This window comes from Rhodamnia argentea, chromosome 1 (genome assembly GCF_020921035.1).
Source record: "Rhodamnia argentea isolate NSW1041297 chromosome 1, ASM2092103v1, whole genome shotgun sequence".
NCBI classification, from domain to species: Eukaryota; Viridiplantae; Streptophyta; class Magnoliopsida; order Myrtales; family Myrtaceae; genus Rhodamnia; species Rhodamnia argentea.
In genome coordinates this window covers 31,843,654-31,866,914 of record NC_063150.1, presented here as the reverse complement: position 1 = coordinate 31,866,914, position 23,261 = coordinate 31,843,654, and the positions used below count along the sequence as shown (strand labels likewise).

The 23,261-nt window shown below is 39.2% G+C and overlaps 1 long non-coding RNA gene across 1 annotated transcript; it reads right to left on the bottom strand.

Moving 5' to 3' along the window:
* Positions 1-671: 671 nt before the first annotated feature.
* Positions 672-22,957, bottom strand: LOC125312679. The gene is made up of 4 exons (XR_007196769.1): positions 22,947-22,957; positions 19,543-19,552; positions 12,657-12,660; positions 672-789 (listed from the first exon to the last, which is right to left on the bottom strand). It is a non-coding gene; the product is annotated as an uncharacterized LOC125312679 (long non-coding RNA).
* Positions 22,958-23,261: the final 304 nt, after the last annotated feature.

Sequence of the window (23,261 nt, the reverse complement as noted above, 5' to 3'; positions counted from 1 at the left end):
TTAACTAAATGGTATCGTCAGCTTCGTCTTCATATTATGTTCTGCTTTGTGATGTGACGGGTGTTCTAGGTAATACTTATACAACAAGAGGTTCGTGTCTGAGCCAGCATTGGCAGGTATCACATCAAAATTCAATATAAAGAGAACCGAAACCCGTTATAGTTCTCAGATTAATCCTCGGGTTCGAATCTAAATGGCATTAACATCAGGACGCAGGGAATGAGAATTAGCCAAAGCATGTCACCGAACAGAATATATATTAGCAGGCTGCACCCGACACATCCGAGAGCAATAGCAGTGAGAGCGCATGCAAGTCGGAACCTTGAGTCGATGTCTTCCCTTCCCATCTCCAAGATTAATTTCTGCCGAAAGTTTTTTACTACTGTGTAGATAAGCATGACAGGTGCACGGGCAATGTTGGCTGGACCGGTATAGGGATACATGTCCCTGATCGCTTGAAGCAAGGACTCCTCCAAGGAATCAAGATGTTGATTGTACATTGCAGCAGCTTGAACTCCATGCTCTGCTCCATACCTGGAAATTAAATTGAGCTAACTACTGCTAGACAACAATCTTTGGCAAAAGCTTTCTACATCATATGAGACGACAGTTTTTCCAAAAGCTATCAAGATATGGGTCGACGATGAACATCGATACACGCCCATAAACACATCAAGAACTACCAAATTTAAGTTCAAAAGGAAATTTAACGCCCGGTATTATGTCAAGATTCTATGCAAATAATAGCTAATGAGTCTATACATTGCAGGAGTCTGACCGATGTATGCACTAGAGGAGAGTGTGTAAAGCATCTATTGGTCCACGGCTACAAGAAAACGTTCGACTGCAAGGGGGTGCCCCTCAACAGAGCAAAACTAATTGTTGGTCTCACCTTTTATTACGAAGAAAAGCTAATGAAAGAAACGGTGTATGAATAGTGGTGTCTCTTCATCAATGTGAGAGAATTTTCCCACCCAGTAACTTTAGGAGAAGCTTCGACCAAAAAAAAAAAAAACCTTTAGGAGAAGCTTCACATTCCTCGACTCTGTGATTTTCGAAAGGAAATGACAGTATAAACTCAGCTGTTTTAATGGTATTCATACTTAAGAGGGATATTAGTCCTTCTATGAATCCAACCGTATTCAATTACCACCTGAATATCAAGAAAATTTACCAACTCTCGCAGGAAAAAAGGGTCAATTACTACAAGAAACATTCTTATTCCACTGAGCACGATGCTCTGTTATGTTTACATGTTCTGTTCTGAGGGTCGATGCATTACGAACGTTGAGAACAAAAACCTGTGATCACTAGCAACAGAATAGAAGAGAAAGTCCGGAGTGGCAAAACGCTGCCCCAAACTAGGAAATACGAGAAACAAGCCAATTTGCATACACCAGATATGCCCCTAATACATGCTCTGTTGTGAGCAGGGCCTAGGCTCTGTTTCCGAGAGTCGAGTAATTCTGAACATTGAGAACAAAAACCCAGACCAATAAAGTAAAAGAAGAAAAGAATTCGATTGGTGTTCCAATCCGACTCTCTCAATCTAAGAAATGCGATAAACGGGCCATTCTATACGGGCAAGTGAAAGACGCCCGCTCTCTGGTCTCCTATGGGCACTTAAAAAGTTTTGAACAGTACAAAGTTCAGAATGCGCCCACAAGTTCACCTGATTTACGCAGAGCACGGGTTTTTTCCCCCAGTAAAACAGCATTTGGGTAATGGAATATACACACTTCGACATGATAAGAGATAAGGAAAGGACAATAAGATTTCGGAATGATGTTAGTGGCAATCCTCCAACATAGTGATGAAGACTGAGCTACAGAGGTCAAGGTGTGTTTGAGGTGGCCGAAGCTTACCTCTGACCGCCCTGATTAGCAGGAATGTTGTTTGCCATCAACCTTCCGACTTTGCTTTGCTAAGTCTCTTCCTTTCTTGCCTGAATATATATAGGCTGCCCGGAACACCTCCCCATCCTTTCGCCTACGAGAAACACAAACCCACCAGTTTCTTTCGTATTATAATCACTGTAGGCCTTTCCTTTTTGTGTTGCCGTCACGACGGGTAAATTACCCCCATTACCCCATTCACACGGCCCATTCTTTTAATGAAAATTAATAAAACAGACCGAATCAGTTGGGCTAAAAGGGTAACTTAACCACCAAGCCAACACTTACTTTCAAATCGTACTTGTCCCTTTCGTGTTGACATTTCTTTTTAATAGAACACAGTGGTCAATTACTCTTAATACTAATAAAATACACAAATAGATTGGGCAAAAAAGCCATCAAGCCAACACTCCTTTTCATGTCGTAGTTGCTAGGACACTTCCTTTCATATCGTAGTTGCTGGGGCTCTCCTTTTTGTCTCGACGTTTAACACCACGGCAAATCACTCTTTGGCCCAATCCATTATATGCTACTACATAAATTACTAATAAAATAGACCATATGGATTGGGCTAAAGGGTAATTTCACTATCAAGCCAACACTTCCTTTCATATCGTAGTTGCTGGGGCTCTCTCTTTTGTGTTGACATTTCTTTTTAAAGGAACATGACAGTAAATTACTCTTTGGCCCAATCCATTATGTGCAATACTAATAAATCACTAATAAAATAGACCCTACGGATTGGGCTAAAGGGTAATTTCACCATCAAGCCAACACTTCCTTTCATGTCTTAGTTGTGCGGCTCTCCCTTTTGTGTTGATATTTCTCTTTAACAGAACACCATGGTAAATTATTATTTGGCTCAATCAATTGCGCGTAATTCTAATAAAATACACTGAATGGATTGGGCCAAAGGGTAATTTCACCATCAAGCCAACACTTCCTTTCACGTCATAGTTGCTGGGGCTCTCCCTTTCGTGTTGACATTTTTCTTTAACAGAACACCATGATAAATTACTATTTGGCCCAATCCATTGCGTGTAATTCTAATAAAATAGACATAATGGTTTGGGCCAAAGGGTAATTTCACCATCTAGCCAACGCTTCCTTTAATATCATAGTTGCTGCGACTCTCCCTTTTGTGTTGACATTTTTCTTTAACAAAACACTAAGTTAAATTACTAATCGGCCCAATCCATTACGTGTAATTCTAATAAAATAGATCGAATGGGTTGGGCCAAAGGGTAATTTCAACATCAAGCCAACACTTCCTTTCATATCATAGTTGCTTGGGCTCTCCCTTTTGTGAGAACACAATGCTATATTACTCTTGGGCCCAATCCATTATGTGCAATACTAATAGATTACTAATAAAATAGACCGAATGGGTTGGGCTAAAGGGTAATTTTACCATCAAGCCAACACTTTCATATCGTGGGCCCTCCCTTTTGTCTTCACATTTCATATTAATAAAACACAGACCCAATGGGTAATGCACCCATCAAGCCAACAATTCCTTTCATATCATAGTTGCCGGCACTCTGCCTTTGGTTGTGAAATGTCATGTTAATAAAAAAATCACCAAAAAAATCTAAATTATATCTATCGTGTCACATTTACTTTAAATTAAATTTATATTTTATAACTTCAAAAATTCCAAACTTGTAATCGTTTGACACGTTTACCTTTGTCAATGAATACCATTAAAAATCTCATGTGGCTGCCCACATGAATGACTAAGGCAAACAGTATTGACGTGATATTCGCGTGACAAAATTTTGTCAATTAATTATATGTTTTTTTCTCTGTTTTTCTTTTTTCTTTTTCCTTTTTCTTACTCTCCTTCCTCTTGGTCTTCTACCTTGATCCTCTGCAATTCAAGGAAGAGAAAGCCACCCATCAATTCTTCGACCTACCCGATTTGGTTGGGTTCCAATTTATCGAGTCCGAACTCAGTCCCATGGCCATAAAGAAAAGTCAATCACCCCTCCTTGAGCTATCACGCGCCACAACTAGCAGTGAGTTCACTGAGTTGTGCCGGGGTTGGGCTGATCCAACCCTGAAATTTGGCACCTACCCGCACATGGTTAGTTCTCAGATTTGAAAATCTAAAGTCGGCCCTATAGACAACTATAGACCGGCCCTATTTTTTTTTGTTGGTTGGAAGACCGGTCCTATTGATCCAGTTCGATTTCAGGGTCAGTCTAGGAAGCCAATCAAATTTTTTTTTTTTTTTGTCTTTGTATTCCTTGAATGGACGAACTTACTCTTTCAAAGTACATATCCATTAACAAACAATGTTGAGAACCATGATACTTAGTAACAAAATGGTGAGGAGTAAAACACCGGCAAAAAACCCAAATAGAGATTTAAAGTAATAGGGAATTATCCAATTCATCCCTTGGTCAAGCAAAATGAAAGCTAAAGAAACAACAGAAATCTCCACTTGTCAAAAGTAACAACCCATAGAAGATAAGCACATAAATGACATAAACAATAATAAATTCAAAACATGTAACATAAAATGTGAATTATAGAACTTCATTCCTCATTCATAAATAAAAAAAATGCTCCAAATTCGAACCACCTGAAAATAAAACAAACAATAAACATAGTTAGAATGAGTTCGGTCCAGGGTCAATCCATCGGTTCTGTTCAACACCTTGACCCTAGAATCCAACGGCACAGTGCCGTCCGATTTCAGGAGCTACCAGGTTTCTTTGAACTCTCTCTTTCATAGTGGTTAGGGAGGGGGGAGAAGAGGACACAACACGAGACAAGAAGCCCCGTTAAGGAATCATATATCCACATCGCCATATTGTACGTATGTATCATGAGGCAAAGCCCAAAATTTCTTTTCCATTTTAGTTAAATAGTTTCACTTCTCTCTCTCTTCCTCTTTCTCTCTCCAACTCCCTTTGTCCCGCTTTTGCCGATCCAATTCTTTGTTGTGCCCCAGATCTTGAACACTAGAAACCAACAGGCCAAGAGGTCCAGGAGGGTTTCTTCAGACCTTGGATTTCGAGATTCGTGGGCTTCAACAATCAAGGGGGTTTCCTCAGATTTTTTGTGGAGTCTAGAACTGGTAAGCCTGGATCGCAGTGGACCAAGGAAGAAGAGAAGCAGGAACGAGAAAAGAAAAATGAAAAGGAAAAAGAGAAAAGAAAAACCTATAATGAGTTGGCATATTTTTACCATGTGAGTGCCACGTCAGTATTATTTGCCTTTCTTCGTCCATGTAAGCAGTTGCATAGGATTTCCAATGGTTCTTTTTGATAGAGGGTAAATGTATATAATGAGACAAGTGGGAGGTTTTTTGTGTCACAAAAGAAAAATTGAATTAAACATGTCACACTATGTATAGTTTGATATTGTTTGTGGCTTTCTCCCCGTGACTCACGCTTTTTTCACTCCTATGACACCCTTTCTTTTTTTATGTGTTTTGACCATCTTATCCTTTGTGTGGGCCACCACTTTTGGTAAAACTTTATATACTTCCGTTTTTTTTTTATGATCCAGGATCTGCCAGTTGTAATCGTTCACTCCTATGACACTCTTTCTTTTTTTATGTGTTTTGATCATCTTATCCTTTGTGTGGGCCACCACTTCTGGTAAAACTTTATATACTTCCTTTCTTTTTTTTTTTATGATTCAAGATCCGCTAATCGTAATCGGGCTTCGCCCTTTCCGACGGCAACTATACCTGGAGGGAGGCCGGCCCCGCAGCCCACTAGCAAAGGCCCCCTACTTAAATTCGAGAAACGCGTTGGGAGAGTTTCGAACCCCGGGCTGTGGCTTACGCAAGCGCCAAAGGGTTTGATTCTCACTAAACACGCCATGCCCGTGGTGGGTATACTTCCTTTTTTTTATTTATTGTTTTATCAGTTCTTTTATTTCGTTTCTTCTTTTTTCCCTTACGGGTCCTACTTTCCTCTTCCTTCTTCTTCCTTTCCAAGCCTCCATTTCTCTAATTCCACATCAATTGTAGTGGCTTGTGTTGCACGCCTAGATTTGACGTCCCCATCTCCATAGCTAAGCGATAACATCAACATCAATATGTTGAGAAAATATAGATTAAATATCTGTAAGGAACTCCTAGATTTATGTCTAAATATAATTCGAGAGAGTAAAATCTCTAGATGTAGACCTAAATCTAAATTGGGAGAGAGGAGTGGCCTAATCTCGAAGAGTTTACGAAGCTACATCACGAACATCCTCATCATTGGCAGTCAACTAAACGAATGATCGAATTGGTCTCCACATTCACTCGAACCGAAAACTATTCACACTCACAAACTCCCAAAACATAATGGGAGAGAAAAGTAAAGATAATCCAAGCAAAGAAAAAAAAATCTTGAACTCCCACATAAGATCGCCGCTTGAATCCGCTTGGAATCAAGCAGAAATTTTGGAGAAGAGAGATATAGATGTGGAAAGCTAGAAAGGGTGGGGGAGGGGGAGAGCCTCCCTCAGAATTTGCAGCCGTGGCGGAAACCCTGATAATCTACACCTTGGATTTCCATGGAGTGAGTTTTTTCATATTTGAAAAAAAACTCGGACATGTGGATTGACTCGAAGAGTACCTACTGTATGGCATGAGTTTTTCATATGGAAAAGCTCAAGGATCCACTCCATGGTTTGAATATATGAAAATCAAAAAAGCTCAAGGACTCCATGGTATAAAAATCCACTGCCAAAAGCTTTATGACTCGGCAATCAGTTGAAGGAGACTAGAATTTCTTAGTCGCACACTATATGGAGCGAAACGAGTCAATGCCTAGCACAGAACAGCATCTAATCAAGCATCGCTCATCAGGGCACGAATAAGCAACTACTTAGCTCTTTCTTAGCGTTTCACTCGATGGATGAAGCTGAGGACTAATTAAGATAGATTTTGGAGGCAACTGCGAACGTTTTGACCGGAGTTGCGGGTGAGAGAGACAGAGAAGAAATGTGGAAGAAATTGATTGAACTGGGAAGGAGAAGCTTGAATAGCGTGGGCGTTGCCGACGCGGGAGAGGCGAGTGATGGAGCGAGCTAAGGTCTTCAAGGCGTTGCCGCTGCAGGTGAACTCCGTTTCTTTCAGTTCTTTGCTTCCCTCTCTCCTCTGAGGGTACAGATTTTTTTAATGAGGTGGTCAAACAAAAAAATAATTGGCGGGATTGGAAGATGTTTAAGCTGCCAGTCTGACGGTACTGTCATTATTTCTGACCCCACGATTTTTCAATTAATGAGTGCTTTATGCAAAACACACTATAATTGTGTGTGGATGTACGATTAGAAATAACTGAGAATAATGTTTGATTGTCGGGGAAGCATTTCCCTTTACTCAAGTGTGTATATTAGTCTTTTTGGGAAAATTCCCAAATAAAGCTAATCCTAAACTTTTCAATTGTGCCAATTGAATCCTAAATCTTTTCAATTGTAGACACCGTCCATCCTCCGCACGGTTGACTTGAAGTTTTTTATAATTATATTTTTTTCCTTTCCTTATTCTTCCACTTGTCACCAGGCCTCGACGATAGCTAGAGACCAGCCACAAGAGAGGGCCAGCCTCGGTGAAGCTCGAGTCTAAGGCCAACAAGTCTTGAGATCACCCAAGGCCGCCGAGGCTCCACCTCTCCCCATCCCGGCGAGGGCAAGCCTCGGTCGAGGACAGCGAGGTCGGCCCTCGCCTATGACCCGGTCGCCGGCCATTTTCGAGGTCCTATGGCCATTTTCAAGTCTTGAGATCACCCAAGGCCGCCGAGGCTCCACCTCTCCCCATCTTGGCGAGGGCAAGCCTCGGTCGAGGACAGCGAGGTCGGCCCTTGCCTATGACCCGATCGCCAGCCATTTTCGAGGTCCTATGGCCGGCGAATGAAAACCAAACAAAAAAAGAAAGAAAGAAAAGAATAAAATAAAAAAATACTAAAAAAAACAAATTGTTTGTAAAAATGGTAAAAATATTCATGTTAGCGTTGGACATATCATGAAGGAACTCCGACGTCCACTCAGTAATTTCTGGTTAAAATTGACTAGAATGACTAAATTGGTAAATTATCAAGTTCATGACTCGATTGGCACAATTGAAAGACTGATGACTGAATCAACACAAGTGTAATATGTTTAGGATTTTTTTTTTGTGGTAATTTTCCCTTAGTTTTATAGATTTATAATTAGATAACCTGACACTATATAATTGCGATTACAAAAGCAAATCCATGACAGATTAATTACTAAGGAACTTTGATAAAGATTTTCTCATAACATCACGTAACTCCTTTTGATATTAACTTAATGTACTATTACAATAAAATTAGTTAAAGACCGATTAAAACGATATACTTGTATTAAGAAAATGGAAATAAAATAAAAAAATAGAAATATTTTTCCTGAACTATTTATCTGAAAAATATATCACATTTCATTGCAAGATCAAGTTTAATAGCCAATAAACTAACTTCATACGATGGTAATAACACTAATAAATCAAAACTCTAAAAGGTATAACCTTTAAAGGTAAAATACTAATATACAATTGTAAATAGAGCTTCCCCGAATTCATTGTAAAAATATTTACAATTATTTAATATTTTTTTCCCGATATTTTGATTTTTTTATATTTTTATTTTCTTGCTTTCTTTTTCCTTTTTACTGTGGCGGGCGAGGGTCACGGCAAGAGTTCAACTCGTGCGACCTACACAAGGGCTGCCCTCGCCTAGGCGAGGGTTTCCCAGTCGCCGTCCACAACAAAAAAAAAGAAAATAACAAATAATAAAAAATTTAGAAAATATTTAAAAGTTTATAAAATTTTTCTACGTCAGCACTGATTGTGTCACGTTGGACGGTCGGTGTACATGTCAGCGATATTCGGCTATATTTGGCCTATGTACTACATTGGGATAAATACAAAAATTTAGGGCTAAATTAGTCTAATTAAAAAGTTTAAGAATGAATTAACATTAATGTAATATGTTTAAGATTTTTTTTTTTTTTAGTTTACCCTACCAAGATCTTGGAAGTTTTTGGACCTAAGCGTACTCGTTTGGGAGAAAAATAAAAAAAAGAGACAAGACTGGTAATGGCCACTCATAATAGATTTAGGGCCTGATGATATTAATTTGCACATTTTTTTGATGGACAAGGCTCCACCAATAGCCAGAATTACTAAAGCTCAGATAATTAACAGAAAATAAGCACAATATCTGATGAACGCCCAAGTAAAGAACAAACCACAACGTTATAAAAATCGGAGAACTGTCGCCATTCTCTTGTTAATCCTCGGATTCAAATGCGACTAGAGTTATCAATGTTAGGACACAGAGAGCCAAAATCAGCCAAGGCATGTCACCAAGAAGAACGTATATCAGCAAACTGCACGCGACACATCCAAGAGCAACAGTGAGGAGAGCATACACAAGCCGGAACCTTGGGCCAATATCTTGCCTTCCCATCTCGAAGATCAGTTTTCGCCGGACCTTTTTTACCACCGTGTAGATAAGCATTACGGGCGCTCCGGTAATGTTGGCCGGACCAGTGTAGCTATACATGTCCCTAATGGCTTGAAGCAAGTACTCCTCCATGGAATCAAGATGATCGTTATACATTGCAGCAATTTGAGCTCCAAGCTCTTCTCCATATCTTGGAATGAAAATCAGCAAACTACTGGTTAGACGACGCTGTTTCGCAAAAGCTTAAGTTGTGAGCTCTTTCATTTCCAAAAGCTATCAAGATACGTGTGTACAATGAACAACATCAAGCAAGACTCGATGTCCCTGACCAATATATTTGTAGAGACACATCAAGAATTACCGATTTAAGTTCAAAAGGAAATTTAATTCGCCGTATGAAGTGCAGCTTCTGATGCAAATCATAGCTAATGAGTACGCATTTCAGGAGTCTAACGTATGGATGCACTTGAGGAGTGTAACCCATCTGTTGATCCACGGCTAATTAAAATAATGAGAACGCTTCTTTTGGACAAAATGTAACATCGGCCAAAAACAGGGGAAAGCTAATCGCAAGTCTTCATCTTTTCTTAGGAGGAAAACCTAACAAGACTATCAGAATACATTGTTCTTGATATGAGTTCCTCTCGACAAAAGAACGAACAGAGTATGTACGTATACAGTCGTCTCTTCATCAACGCACAGAAATTTCCCACCAAGTAACTTTAGGAGATGGCTCACATTCTTTCTGACTAAGCGACTTTCGAAAAGAAATAACAGTTGTTATGGCACTCTCCTCAGACAAACTCAGCCTTTTTAATGGTATTCAAGCTTGAGAGGGATTTTCCTGCTGTGAATCCAACTGAATTCAATTACCAAGTTAATATCATGAGTGTTTACCACTTCGCGCAAATTAGTCGATGATTAGAATCTTACTTAACTGAATGTAAACTGTCATGAAGATAGCCAAACATGCTCTGTTCTACAAATCGACTAATTACGAATGTCGAGAATAGAAATCTGGATCAATTAGCGAAAGGATAGAAGACAAAATCTGGGTGATACAATACAACATAACCACACAATATAGGAAATGCGAAAAATGAGCCGTTTTACATCCACTAGACCTGTCCCTAAGCACATGCTCTGTCCTGAGAGTCTTGAGTCATTATAAACATTGAGAACAAATAAAGATAGAGTGCAGGTGCAAAGTTCAGCAGATTTACGTAGAGTGCAGGTTTTTTCCCAATAAAAATACCGTTCACGTAATGGAACATATGCAGTGGACGTGACCACTGATCAGATATGGGAAGTGGGAACAGGAAAGAACATCAAGATTTCGGCATGACTATACTCGCACTCCTCCGACTTACAGACGGAGGCTGCGCTAGACATGTTTGAGGTTGCCGAAGCTTACCTCCGACCACGGTGATCGGCTGGATTGTTGTTCTCCATTAACCTTCCCACTTTGCCTCGCCGAGCCTCTTCCTTTCTTGCCCGTATATATAGACTGCCCGAGCGCCTCTCCTCCCTTTGGGTCAAACAGGAAACCTGACACTACACTTCACTACCGGGATTCTCCCTTCCCTGCGGACTTTCGCGAGGGACCACGATGGGCAAATTACCCACTAACCCAACCCATTCGGTCTACTTGATTAACATTACACATAACGGGAAGGATTAATGGGTAATTTCACCACACGTCACACGGTGCGTCATACCCTCCGCTCACAACGTGAACGCCAACCCCCTTTAGGTTTTATTAATATAAAACGGCAAGGGGTGCCGCAAGAAAGGCCACCGAAAAGGGAGATTCCCAGTAATTATAAAATGACAGGAAATGTCACAGAAGGACCAAAACATGGGGAGACACAAAAGCGAGACAGAAATTTTGGTTCAATACAATTATAGTTGCATGTATAGATAGATGTCCACGACTTCTAAGATCTCTCTCTCTCTCTCTCTCTCTCTCTCTTCTTTTTCTTTTGTTTTTGACGTTTCCTTGATGTAAAAAGGGTGGGAATCAGAGATAGAGATATCCTAGTGAGATGGGCCTGATCCTTCCAGACTCAGGGGAAGGAACTCGCCCCAAAGCTCTCAGCAATGATCTCTCTTTGTTTAGCTGAGGATGGGATTTAAAGCTTCAGCGACTCAGACTATCCCATTTTCTTTGTTCAATTTTATGGGTTAGTTGAGAGGAATACTCCAGTTGGGACCCTCAAAGCCCGAAGCGAATAACAAGAATCTATTGGTGCGTTTGTTTCGCGAAAAATTACATGCGAAAGAAAAATGCTTTCCGGAAAATCATTTTCCAAGAAAATGGTAGTTTTCCCTTGTTTGGTTTTATGTGACCGAAAACTTTCCTGGTGTTTGGATGTCATATTATTTATCGTCATTATATTATTGTTGTTTATTTATTTATTTATTATTATATTATTGTTTGGTAATATGTGACCAAACACAAGGCTCGCCTCTCCAGAGTCGACCGAGCTTGTCGGCCTCGTGAGTCGAGCTTGAGCTCGCCAGATCCGAGCGAGCAAAAGCTAGGCTGACTTGAGCGAGGCGAGCCTCGTGCTCACCGGCTGCCTCTATGGCCGATCGCTTAGGCCCAGCGACCGGCAAAGGGGGAGAAGGAAAAGAGAAAGGAAAAAAGAAATATTAGATAATTACACAATTAAAAATAATAAAATTTTAAATTTTAAAATAAAAAATTACAATTTCAAAAAAATCAAGAGGAGAATTCTTGAAAGTGTTTTCACCTTTTCAGATTGAGGAATTCACTTTCCTGAATTTATACATCGAAATTTTTTGTTGACCAGAAAGTGTAATCCGTTGACTTGTCATTTTCAACGAATGAAACGGGTGAAAGTTCAAAAAATCAATTCCAAAAAAACATTTTCCCTAAAACCAACACACCCTAAGACTCTGTTCGTTTCACAAAAAATGAGGTGTTTATGACAAATATATTTTATAAAATTTTTTTCTAGGAAAATGACAATATTTTCCGGTATTCGATTGAAACTGGAAAATATTTTTCTTCGTTCGATAAAGAAAATCAATTCCCTCCGTGCACTCATTTTCATAATTTTCTACTATTAGTTTTTTATTTTTTTAAAATTCAAAATTTTAATTTTTTTCTTCTTTAATTTTATATTTTCCCTTCTTCTTCAGCTGGTCGCCGGCGACCGGCCGCAGATGAGGCTTGAGCCTTGCCTCGCCCGCCTCATTTATGATGCTACCGTTATAAATACCACTAGTTGTTTACTAGTAATCCGACATAAATCAAATAAATTTACCATTTTTATCTTTACTTTCATGCATTGCATTTCACTTTTCTTAGCTATAACTTTTTAGATCCACGTTGTCGATTAAATTCCGGCATGTCTCTATCCCGAGTGCTACGTCGTCGATTAAATTCTGACGTACCATCATGATGTAGTCAAGCTTTGTCCTCAATTAAATTCTGGTGCGTTTTGTGTTTGTGTAGTTCTGTTTGGAGTAAAAGCCATTGATTTCTATACTTGTATGGATATTTCCTGTTCGGAGTTGGCGCAGAACCCGGCCTCCTTCAATCGAAAATTTGTGAACTACTTTCGATGAAAGATATTTTGTCGTGGGAAAAATTCCGGCGAAATAGTAAAAAGCTTTTGCTCGTGCTCATCGTAAAAAAAGTAAATTAGATGCAATCAAAAACATGTTACTTTCCACGAATTTAATTAACATGAATTTCAATACGTCAATTTAAACCTTGAAGGTATGTGCAGCAAATTTGGGTGTCGGAATATTAGAGGTTCAATTCCCGCATAAGCCACCGCCTGAACTTAACTAGTTCATGGATGACCAAAAAAAAAAAAAAAATTAACTGGTTCATGAAATTTATAAGAGGACATATTATGCACTTTCAAATAGCCATGCTTATAGGTGTGCACGGGAGCAGACCAATCCAAGAACTGTATTGGACTGAACCAGTCGGTTCTGGACGGTTCCTGGTCAGATGTGGAACCGAATCACTCGGCTCGATATGTTTTTCTTACTTGAACTTTTTCTTTTTTCTAAAGGAGTAAAAAAATGAAATTGCCAAACCCCTAAATTGGACCGGTCCAATCTAGGAACTGGACTGGGACCGAATAATCCGGTTCCCAATTCCAAAAATATGGGAACATGTCCTACCAGCATGGTGTTCCCGTATCTAGGGTGGAATCAGGGCCAATCCGAGAACTGATCGCTCCTAGTCAGGCTTATGTATTCATGTTCCATAATTATTAAAAGAAAAAGTTATTTTTTCGATTTGGGACACTCCACGTTGAGAGTAACATTAGGAACACACTCTTCCCTGTATGGTCAAAGGGCAGTCAACCACCTTTTTTTTTTTTTCCCCTTTTAACCAATTCCGCTATCCCATTTTGATGTATTAAAAGGGAAAAAACCATCAAAAACTCTAAACTATATCAACTGTGACATATTTACCCTAAATTTTTTTTGTGATATAAAAAACCCCAAACTTTTACTCATGTGACACATTTACCCCAAACTTTTTATTATGATACCGAAAATCCTAAACTTATACCCATGTGACATATTTACCCCGGACTATTTTTTTGTGACATAAAAAATCCTAAACTTGTATCCGTATGACTCATTTAACTCAAAATTAGGAATAAATATGTCATATGCCTACAAATTTGGGATTTTTAGTGTCACAACAAAAAGTTTTAGGTAAATGTGTCGCACGGGTATAAGTTTGGGGTAAATATGTCACATGGGTACAAGTTTAGGATTTTTTAAGTCATAATGAAAAGTTTGGGGTAAATGTGTTACAACGGGCATAGTTTAGAGTTTTTGGTGGTTTTTTTCCGTATTAAAATATGACAAGTCTACTGAAATTCACATCGTACTCTATTTTTGTCTGCGGCTGATATAAAAACAGAAAAAACAAAAACAGACGGTTGGAGCACGACTTACGATGAAAAGACTCGTTCCGTGTACCGCCAACCAAACATGACAGACAACAAGGTTGGCTCTGCGGAAGAGATTCCCCCTCGCTCCGATACGATGAGAAAATAGTGTGCCCCGGATGTTGTAGAATAATATTCACTGTCTCCCGTTCGAATATGTAAGTATAATTTTCGCGCAAATGCCAAATATATAAAATAGTGTGCCCCGGATGTTGTAGAATAATATTCACTGTCTCCCGTTCGAACATGTAAGTATAATTTTCGCGCAAATGCCAAATATATTGCGCGAAAATTATACTTACATGTTCGAACGGGAGACAGTGAATATTATTCTACAACATCCGGGGCACACTATTTTCTCATCGTATCAGAGCGAGGGGGAATCTCTTATATATATATGTGGCATCAACATGTTCAAATAGTACAAAACTGGTGGGCACCCGCATGTTGTTGCGAAAAAATAACTCGTCCTATAGTTTGGCACGGCAAAAAATAATAAAAATAGTTAGTTCTATCTAAGCATGCTTTGACTGCTGCTCTAATTATCATTAAGTACATATACAAAGATATCTATAACATACGACCATTATGATTATGAAAATGCGTTATATGCCCCTTAATTTAATATTGAGTTGTCCGAATTGATAGAAAAATGCTCATGTTGTATGTACCTTCTATGCATTATGTAGGTCCATGCAAACAATTAAATATCCCATTAACATTTTGAGTAACTTCATAATTTTTTCCTTTTTATGAAAGAACATCAATTTTGAAATTATAGGAACCCTAAAATTTCACGAAAATGAATAGGAATTCTAAAATTTTAAATCAAACCAATATTTATCTTTGTTGATTTTTCCTCTTCTTCAAGGGATTAATCAAGAAAGATTAAAAAAAAAAAGTACATGTTTGTGTTATTATTGATAAATGAAAAGAACTTAGACAGAAAAACTATCTGTAAAAGAGAAGTATATTATATTTCCCTCGAGAAGCCAGGATGTTGGTCGAATTAGGAATTTGATGATTCTTTACAACTATTTTACTATATCAAACTGCCAATGGAGCATCAACACAGGAATTATAAAATTATGGTGTCATAGTATAATCGCTAGGGGTGTCAAAAAGGCCCCCGCCGGCCCTGCCCGACCCGACCCTAAAATTTAGGTTAGTTTAGGGCTAGGCCTTGGTCCTCTTCCAATAAGGGCCGGTATCATTAGACCCTAACCCAGGCCCGAATCTTGTAGATCCAGTGGTTTATGCACATTAATCTTGCAGTCATTCTGTAGTTTTGATCTGGGTGCTGCTTGCCTCCCTGTTTCCTTTGGTTTTTTACTTCAGGTATTCATATCCTTCCAAGATGGTTGCATCTTCTATTGATTGAACAATCATCACTGACTTCTCGCCGATAAAATTATCGAAGTTATAGAAATATTGAATTCTTGAAATATTTGGGATTTTGAAGCTTGATTCCAAATTCTTTTTAAATTGGGAGACTTTAAAAAAAAAACCAAAATTGACCTGACCCAAAGATCTAGGACATATATAATTCGGGTATCGAGCCGGGTCGAGCTTGGTGCCGTTTAGTTTCGGGTTGGGTTAGGTCTCTATGATACCGACCTGACCCGGCCCATTGACACCCCTAAATGTAACAAACTCTTTTTTAGTATAGATACTTTGCCAAATACTTGTTACATGCGCTAAGTGCAATAGTCCAATTATAAATAGGAATATGTAGCATAATTATTCACGTAACTGGAAAAATAATAATCCAAATATAAGATTAGAAAAGTTAAAAAGGTAATTACGGGTGCTTGGGAAACGTTGGTCCAAATCTCGTCTTCCCGTCTCAAAGATTAATTTTCGCGGAACAATTTTGACCACGGTGTATTTGAGCATCACGGGTGCTCTCAGGGAATGTTGGTCGGAGAGAAATGGGTTTAGATGTCTCCGACGGCTCGAAACAAGGAGTCCTCCATGAAATCAAGATGCTGGTTATACTGACAATTTGACCTCCATGCTTTGCTCCGCATCACAGAATTAAAGTCAACATTATATAGCAGCCTTTCGCAAAAACTGAAATTATCACGACAACTAGCCATAGCTCATTTATCAGAAAGTGTCCAAAAAGCCTCAAACCTATTGTATTGGCATTGATTCAATCCTAACCTTTTGAATTGTGCCAAGTTCTAAACATTATGTATTTGTGCCAATTGAGTCCAGCCGGTCAATTTTGATTAGAAAGTGGATGTCGGTCGTTTGATGTAGTACGGTCGGCGCCGACGTAGATATTTTTCAAATATTTCTTATTTTCTAGTAATTTTTTGGTTTTCTTTTTCTTTTTCTTTACTTTGTTTATTTTTTTTAGAGAGGGCCAACGACTCTCCCGCCATAGGTGAGGGGCGGGCGACGGCATTGGGCCCTCGCCCGGTGCTGGAGAGGGTCGCCAGCCCTCTCTCCAAAAAAAAAAAAAAAAAAGAAATCATTTAAAAACTAATAAAAAAATTAAATTTATCCATATCGAGCCAGCCCTGACTCATAGGACCACCAGTGTCCATGTCGGCGATCTCTAGTCAAATTAGTCGGCTGAACTCAATTGGCACAAATGGGTAATATTTAGGACTAAATTGACACAATTCAAAGATTTAGGACTGAATTGACATTAATGCAAAATGTTTATGACTTTTTGGACACTTTTCCTGCCCATTCATTAAGCACATTTATCAAGTACTTCCAAAAACAAAATATGTTTTGATACTTCCCTTGTAAATAAATCGGGCCTTGCATGGTATACGTGAGATGTAGGAATTCAAACTCTTTTAGTACCCTGTAAATAAACCGGGGCTAGCTGGCCCTCGCTCGAGATCGCCAAGGGCTAGTTGCTCCTCGCCAATGGCTGGTCGGTCCCCGTAAGAGGGGCTGGTTCTAGCGACTCTCACAGCTCAAATGTTAATTTCAGAAAAAAAAAGGAAAAAATATTATAAAGAAATGTCCATGTTAGCGTTGACTGTCCTACGTGACTTCGTATGTGTCTACGTCAACAATTTTCAATCAAAATTGACTGGATAGACTAAATTCGTACCAATGCAAAAAGATTTAAGACTAAATTAATCCAATTGAAAGGTTTAACACTGAATTGATACTAATGCAAAAGATTTAGGACTTTTTGTGGTACTCTTCCCTATTTTATTTACATTAGACTAATCAAGCCGATTGACATTTAAGTCCTTAAATTCACGCGGAATGTTGTTTTTCCCTATTATAAAGAGAATACATGCATGCTTGTGAAGAAAAGATTTAAATGTGTCGAGAAAGTTAAATATTCAAATTATCGTAAGATTTAAATTCAATGCTAGTAAGTAAGGAATTTAGACGTTTCTATCTTTAGCTATTTTTAAACAGCTATTTTCTCCATTTTTTTTGTTACGTCACTATGATATATCTGAATGAAGGACATGCATTAAATTGAAGGGTTTTTTTTTTTTTTGTGTGAAAGTTGGAGGTTGAAATCCTCCTTGGACTTGTTTTCTATAGCATAGAAATTAACCGGCACTCACTCTATGAAAAAAAAAAACAATTAAATTCCTTTTTTCTAGCATGGGCCATGAATATGTTTTCTCTAGTATGGGCCTAATTGTTCTCAATGTCCACATGCAGCAGGGAATCTGTGGCTGGACCGGCCCACGTCATAGAGGATCGGATCTCTTTCGGGTCCTAAGGCTAATGCGAACTTAGAAGACTGCAATATCCGTTGCACTCAACTGAGAGGCCTTGACCATTGAAGCACCGCAGCGCAGAGTCCATTGAGCTGTTGTTATTTGGTAATTAAACGCAACGAAGCAAAAGTAGGTCATGGAAAAGTATGGTATGCACAATAACCCCCCAAAGGAGTGGGCTTCGATAGATGATGAATGGGGATTGTGGTTTGGTTTTGGTGGGGGGGAGGGAAAGACGATCCAATAAGCAGGTGGAGAGGCGTGGGCGGTGGGCCTCCTCTGACATGACCACCATGTGGTCGTGTCCGGGCTGGGGCAGAACGGGGCGGGTGCGGCGGTGCGTGCACGGACGGACAGGGCCATTTTCCTCCGACGAAAACAACGGCGTAGAGAAGAGAAGCAGGACCGATTCGCTTCATTCACGGCAACCCAGGGTCGAAAGAAACAAAACTAACCGTCACTCATCAGGGTACGAATAAGCAACTGCTTAACTTTTTCACTTGATGGATGAATTTCTGGGGAGTGATTGGCATGGATTTCGAACTTTTTGACCGGAGTTGCGGGAGAGAGAGATGGAGAAGCTTGAAAAAAAGGCGCTTTCGACGCGGGAGAGGCAAGTGATGGAGCGAGTGAAGGTCTTCAAGGCGTTGCCGCCGAGGCTGAACTCCATCGCTGAGCTATTCGCTTCCCTTTCTGTTGGTTACTGATTTTTGTGAAGTGATCACTAAAACAAAATTGATCAGATGAACTACACTGAAAAACCGTCAAAAGGTCTAGGACTAAGTTGGCCAAATTAAAAAGTTTAGGGCTGAAGTGGCTGTCGTACAATAGGTTTAGTACTTTTTGGATGAGTTCTCTAATTTGCATTTGGTGAACGACAAGACAATTGAACGTATAGTTCAAGAGGATTAAACATAGAATTGTCATTTGTGGAAGAGGAGTAAACAGATAGTTGTCTTTTGTCCAAGAGGACCAAGGGATGAAGTCTTTTCTTCATCGGGTCACCTTTAGATCGGGTCACTAACAAAGAGGGCTAACAAAGAGGAGTAAACGTGATGACCAAACGTGATGATCAATCGGGTCACTAACAAAGAGGACTTTTACTCCTCTTTGTTAGCCCTCTTTGTTAGTGACGTGATGACCAAACGTGATGACCAATCGGGTCACTAACAAAGAGGACTTTTACTCCTCTTTGTTAGCCCTCTTTGTTAGTGAGCCGATATTCTGAAAGTGACCCAATCTAAAGAGAACCAACGAAAAAGACGATCTAAATGTGATCCAATGAAATGACAATTTGCCATGTCGTCGAACTAGTTCAAACGGTGAGGAGACAATATTTTTGTCTATTCCACTTGAAATATTTGTTTAATTGTCTTCCGAAGAGAGGACCTCCCATTGGTCTACAAATAAGTTTTGCTCAACTCGCATCCTCGCAGCAAGTTTTACTTCAGACAGCCGAGGAAGAGAGCGATCACTCCAAACTCGGAGGTTAATGGAGAACAACAATCCAGCCTATCATGGTAGTTGGAGGTAAGCATTGAAGGTGAACCGCGACATCTCTTCACTGCTGTAGTCCATTTCCCCTGTGTGTGTTCCATCACTTGAACGCTGTTCCGTTCGGAAACAATCTGTGCTCTGCATAGATCAGGTGCCCCTGTCCTTTCCAATGTCGCATTCGGGAGCCATCGCCCCTATCTTGTTCACTTTGTTAATTGATCCATGTATTTATTCTTGATCCTCATTGTTTGAGCTCTTCTGAAAGACTGGTCATCTAACAAGTAGCTTGCTGATTTTAATTCCAAGGAGTGGAGCAGAGCACCTGGCTCAATTGCTGCAGAATATAACCAACAGCTTGATCCCCTGCTGGAGGCCTTGCTTCAACTCATCAGGGACAGGCATGGCTCTTCAGGTCCAGCCAACATTACCGGTGCACCTGTCATTATGCTTATCTGTGCAACGATCAAGATCATCCGGCATAAATTACTCTCCGAGATGGGAAGGCAAGATATGGACGCAAGGTTCCAACTTGCGTACACACTGATCGCTCTAGCTCTCAGATGTGTTGCGTGCAGTCTGTTGATGTACGTTCTGCTCGATGAAATACCTTGGCTGATTGACTTCCCCTGGGTCTTACTGTTGGTAATCCTATTCGCATTCATCGCGAACTAAAGGATTAATTAGTGAACGCGGTGATGATAGTTTTTGATTTTTTGATGTGGTGATGTGTATTTTAACGCTAGCTATGACATGAAATTCATGGTGTATTATTATCTTCAACTCTTTTACATCACCAAAGCAGAACAAGTTATGATTATGATGACTACAATCCTTCTTGTTGCAATTCGAATCGAGAAAGTTTACGGGAGTTAGCAATCTCTATGCAACAAAATTTAAGCCAAAGTGGCTAATTGGATAGCTCACAAGTTCTGAGTACAGCAAGATGGACAAGTACAAGCTAGATTCACAACCCGCCTGGCGCCCGCCCGTTAAGATAAAAAAATCCATGGCTATGTGTGCATAACATCATTAGATGAATCAAGCCAATTGATATTTAGGTCCATAAATCCACGCGGAAGGTTATTTTTTCCCATGCTGTAAAAGAAAACACATGCATGCTTGTGGAAAAAGAAGATTTAAATGTGTGGAGAAAGTTAAGTATTTAGATGATCGTATGATCTAAATTCAATGTTAGTAAGAAACTTAGACGCGTATTTATTTAACTGCTCCATTTTCTATTGTTATGTTACTATGATATATGTGGAAGAAATACATGCATTCCATGATAAAAGTTGGAGGTTGAAATCCTCATTGTGGAGATCGACCAGCACTCACTTTATGAAAAAATCAGTTAAATTCCTTTTTTCTAGCATTGGCCATAAATATATTTTCTCTACTATGGGCCTAATTGTTCTCAATATTCCCCTACAACAGAGAATCTATGGCTGGACCGGCCCGCCTCATTGACAATCGGTTCTCTTTTAGATCATAGGCTAATGAGCTTCGAGGATGGCAATATGTCTTGAGTTTGATCCGAAAATCCGATCCAAGTTGGTTTCTTAGTTTGAGTAGGTTTTTTAAGCGAGTGATTTCCCAATCTAAGTAGGTGTTCTAGATTCCTATTTATGGCCTGGAGATTCTAACCCGGCTGCCTCTTACCTCTGTTGTGTTTTCAACTACTAGGCCCAAGTTGCAATTGTGGTGCGTTATGTAATTCTTTAATCTAGATGTAACACGACAGACGGCCAATTGACGCGTGGCTTTCTTCCCTCGACGAATAACCACGTAACGAAGAAAACAACCACACATGGAGAGGCAATAGGCAATCATATTGACTAGCGATTGTGGGGCCTCGATTCCAATTCTTGACCGGCCTTTGCCTTTCCATCCCTTGGATAGATAGAGGGAAAGCAAAGCTTTTGATTTTTTCGTGTTGTCAAAAAGTTATACAATAAAATAGATGGCGAATGCCCGATCGAATTGATCGGGTCATATAGGAATAAGGTTCAAGTCTATCGGTCTGTTAGGATGCCTCACCTGCATACATCACTGCACTTTCACTTGACACCTATCGTAATGATAAATAGCTCATTTCGCCGTGATCTTCTCTTAAATTCTCAAAATTTCTTTCGAGGGCATGTTTGATAACAATTGCGTTCTTTGAAGCAATTTCTGATCAGAAATTATTTTTTCTAATTTTATTTCCTAAGTAAAAAAAAAAAAAACGTGTTTGGTAACTGCATAAAGTTTCTATTTTAGGAATTAAAAAAAAGAATAAAAATGCATTTCGTACGAACGGCGGCGGTGGCGGTCGACGGCCGATGGGCGGTGACTAACAGTTGACTCTTTCTAAAATAACATTGTTTCTGATTTTGTTTCTGGGAACAAAGAAGTTACTTTTTCTTTTGCTCATTATTTCTGCTCTCGGGACAAACAATCAATTTACAATTTCAAATAAAATTCTATTCCTTTTTTTTTTCTGTTCCCGAGAATAAAAAATAGGAATCAGAGAATCTAGAGTATTACCAAAAAACCATCAGTGTCTACCTAGCGGCAATTCTCTCCGTATGACCACCACTCAACTGCAACTTTCGAGTAGTTGGTTCCTTTGAAAAACCAATTATTGGGAAGAAATCACAAAGTGGTCCATGCATTATTGTCGACATTTGATTTTCCGTCGTCGTCCTTTGTTTAATTGTAGACTTAGTCCTTAACCTACCTTTCGATCGCGATTTCAAATATTTCCTTCCATAATGCATATGGAAATTGCTGAGTAAGTACCAAAAATATGCTTAGTTCACGCAATTTGAAGATATCATCAAAGACCGTCCACTCAAAGGGAATTTGCACATAGGATTCCAGTCGGGCTTTCCTTAGGCACTTAATAGTATTGCTTCTGCTCACGCGTTTGCGCATTTTTCTTGACCATTGCCCCTTTTATTGTGGAACAATCATTTTATGAAGGACGATTTAGCCCCAGCAATTAGTCGACAGAAATTTTGACATTGATGAAAAATATTTTCTAGAAAATCATTTTCTGAGAAAATGACGTTATTTTTCAGTCTTTGGCTAATCCCGACAATGAATAGCAAAATACTTTTTCGGTGTTTGGCAACCTCTCCTGCCCTTTCCGACAACCTCTGCCTGCCCTTTCCGACAATGGGTTGCAGCGGCAGCTTATTGGTACGGTTCTTTTCCTAATAAAATTTTGGCATTTTTTTTTGTTTTCTAATCTAATTTAAGTAAGATTTAGAGAAGATAACAATAAGAAAATGCAATGTGAGCATTTTTCATTAGGGAAATTGATGGAGTTTATAGAAAGACTTAATTGCACTACTTGGACAAGTTTTAGAACTTACTTGTACTTTTTGAAAGTTTCAAGACTTAATTGCAATTTCACCATGAGTTTTGGGATTTCTAGTGCACTCATCACTTTCATAAAATATCCAATGACACGTTTTTTCGGCAATATCTATCATTCTTTGCAGGCTTTGAGAATTTGCAAATAAAAAAAAAATAAACGTCATTATACTCATAACAAATTTTTGAGCTTTACCTCATTAGATGTATTTTCATAAATCAATTAATGGAGTAAATAGTAATTATCATTTGTAGGTCTAAGAGAGGATTATATCATGTAATATTTTCGCAAGTGAACGTATTAACTCCATATTATTACTTCTATAGAAACTTGTCTGAAAATTGTCTAATGCAGAGCGCCGGTTTTCGTACCGTGTAATATTTTGTCCTTTTTCATTGGACGGGACGTTG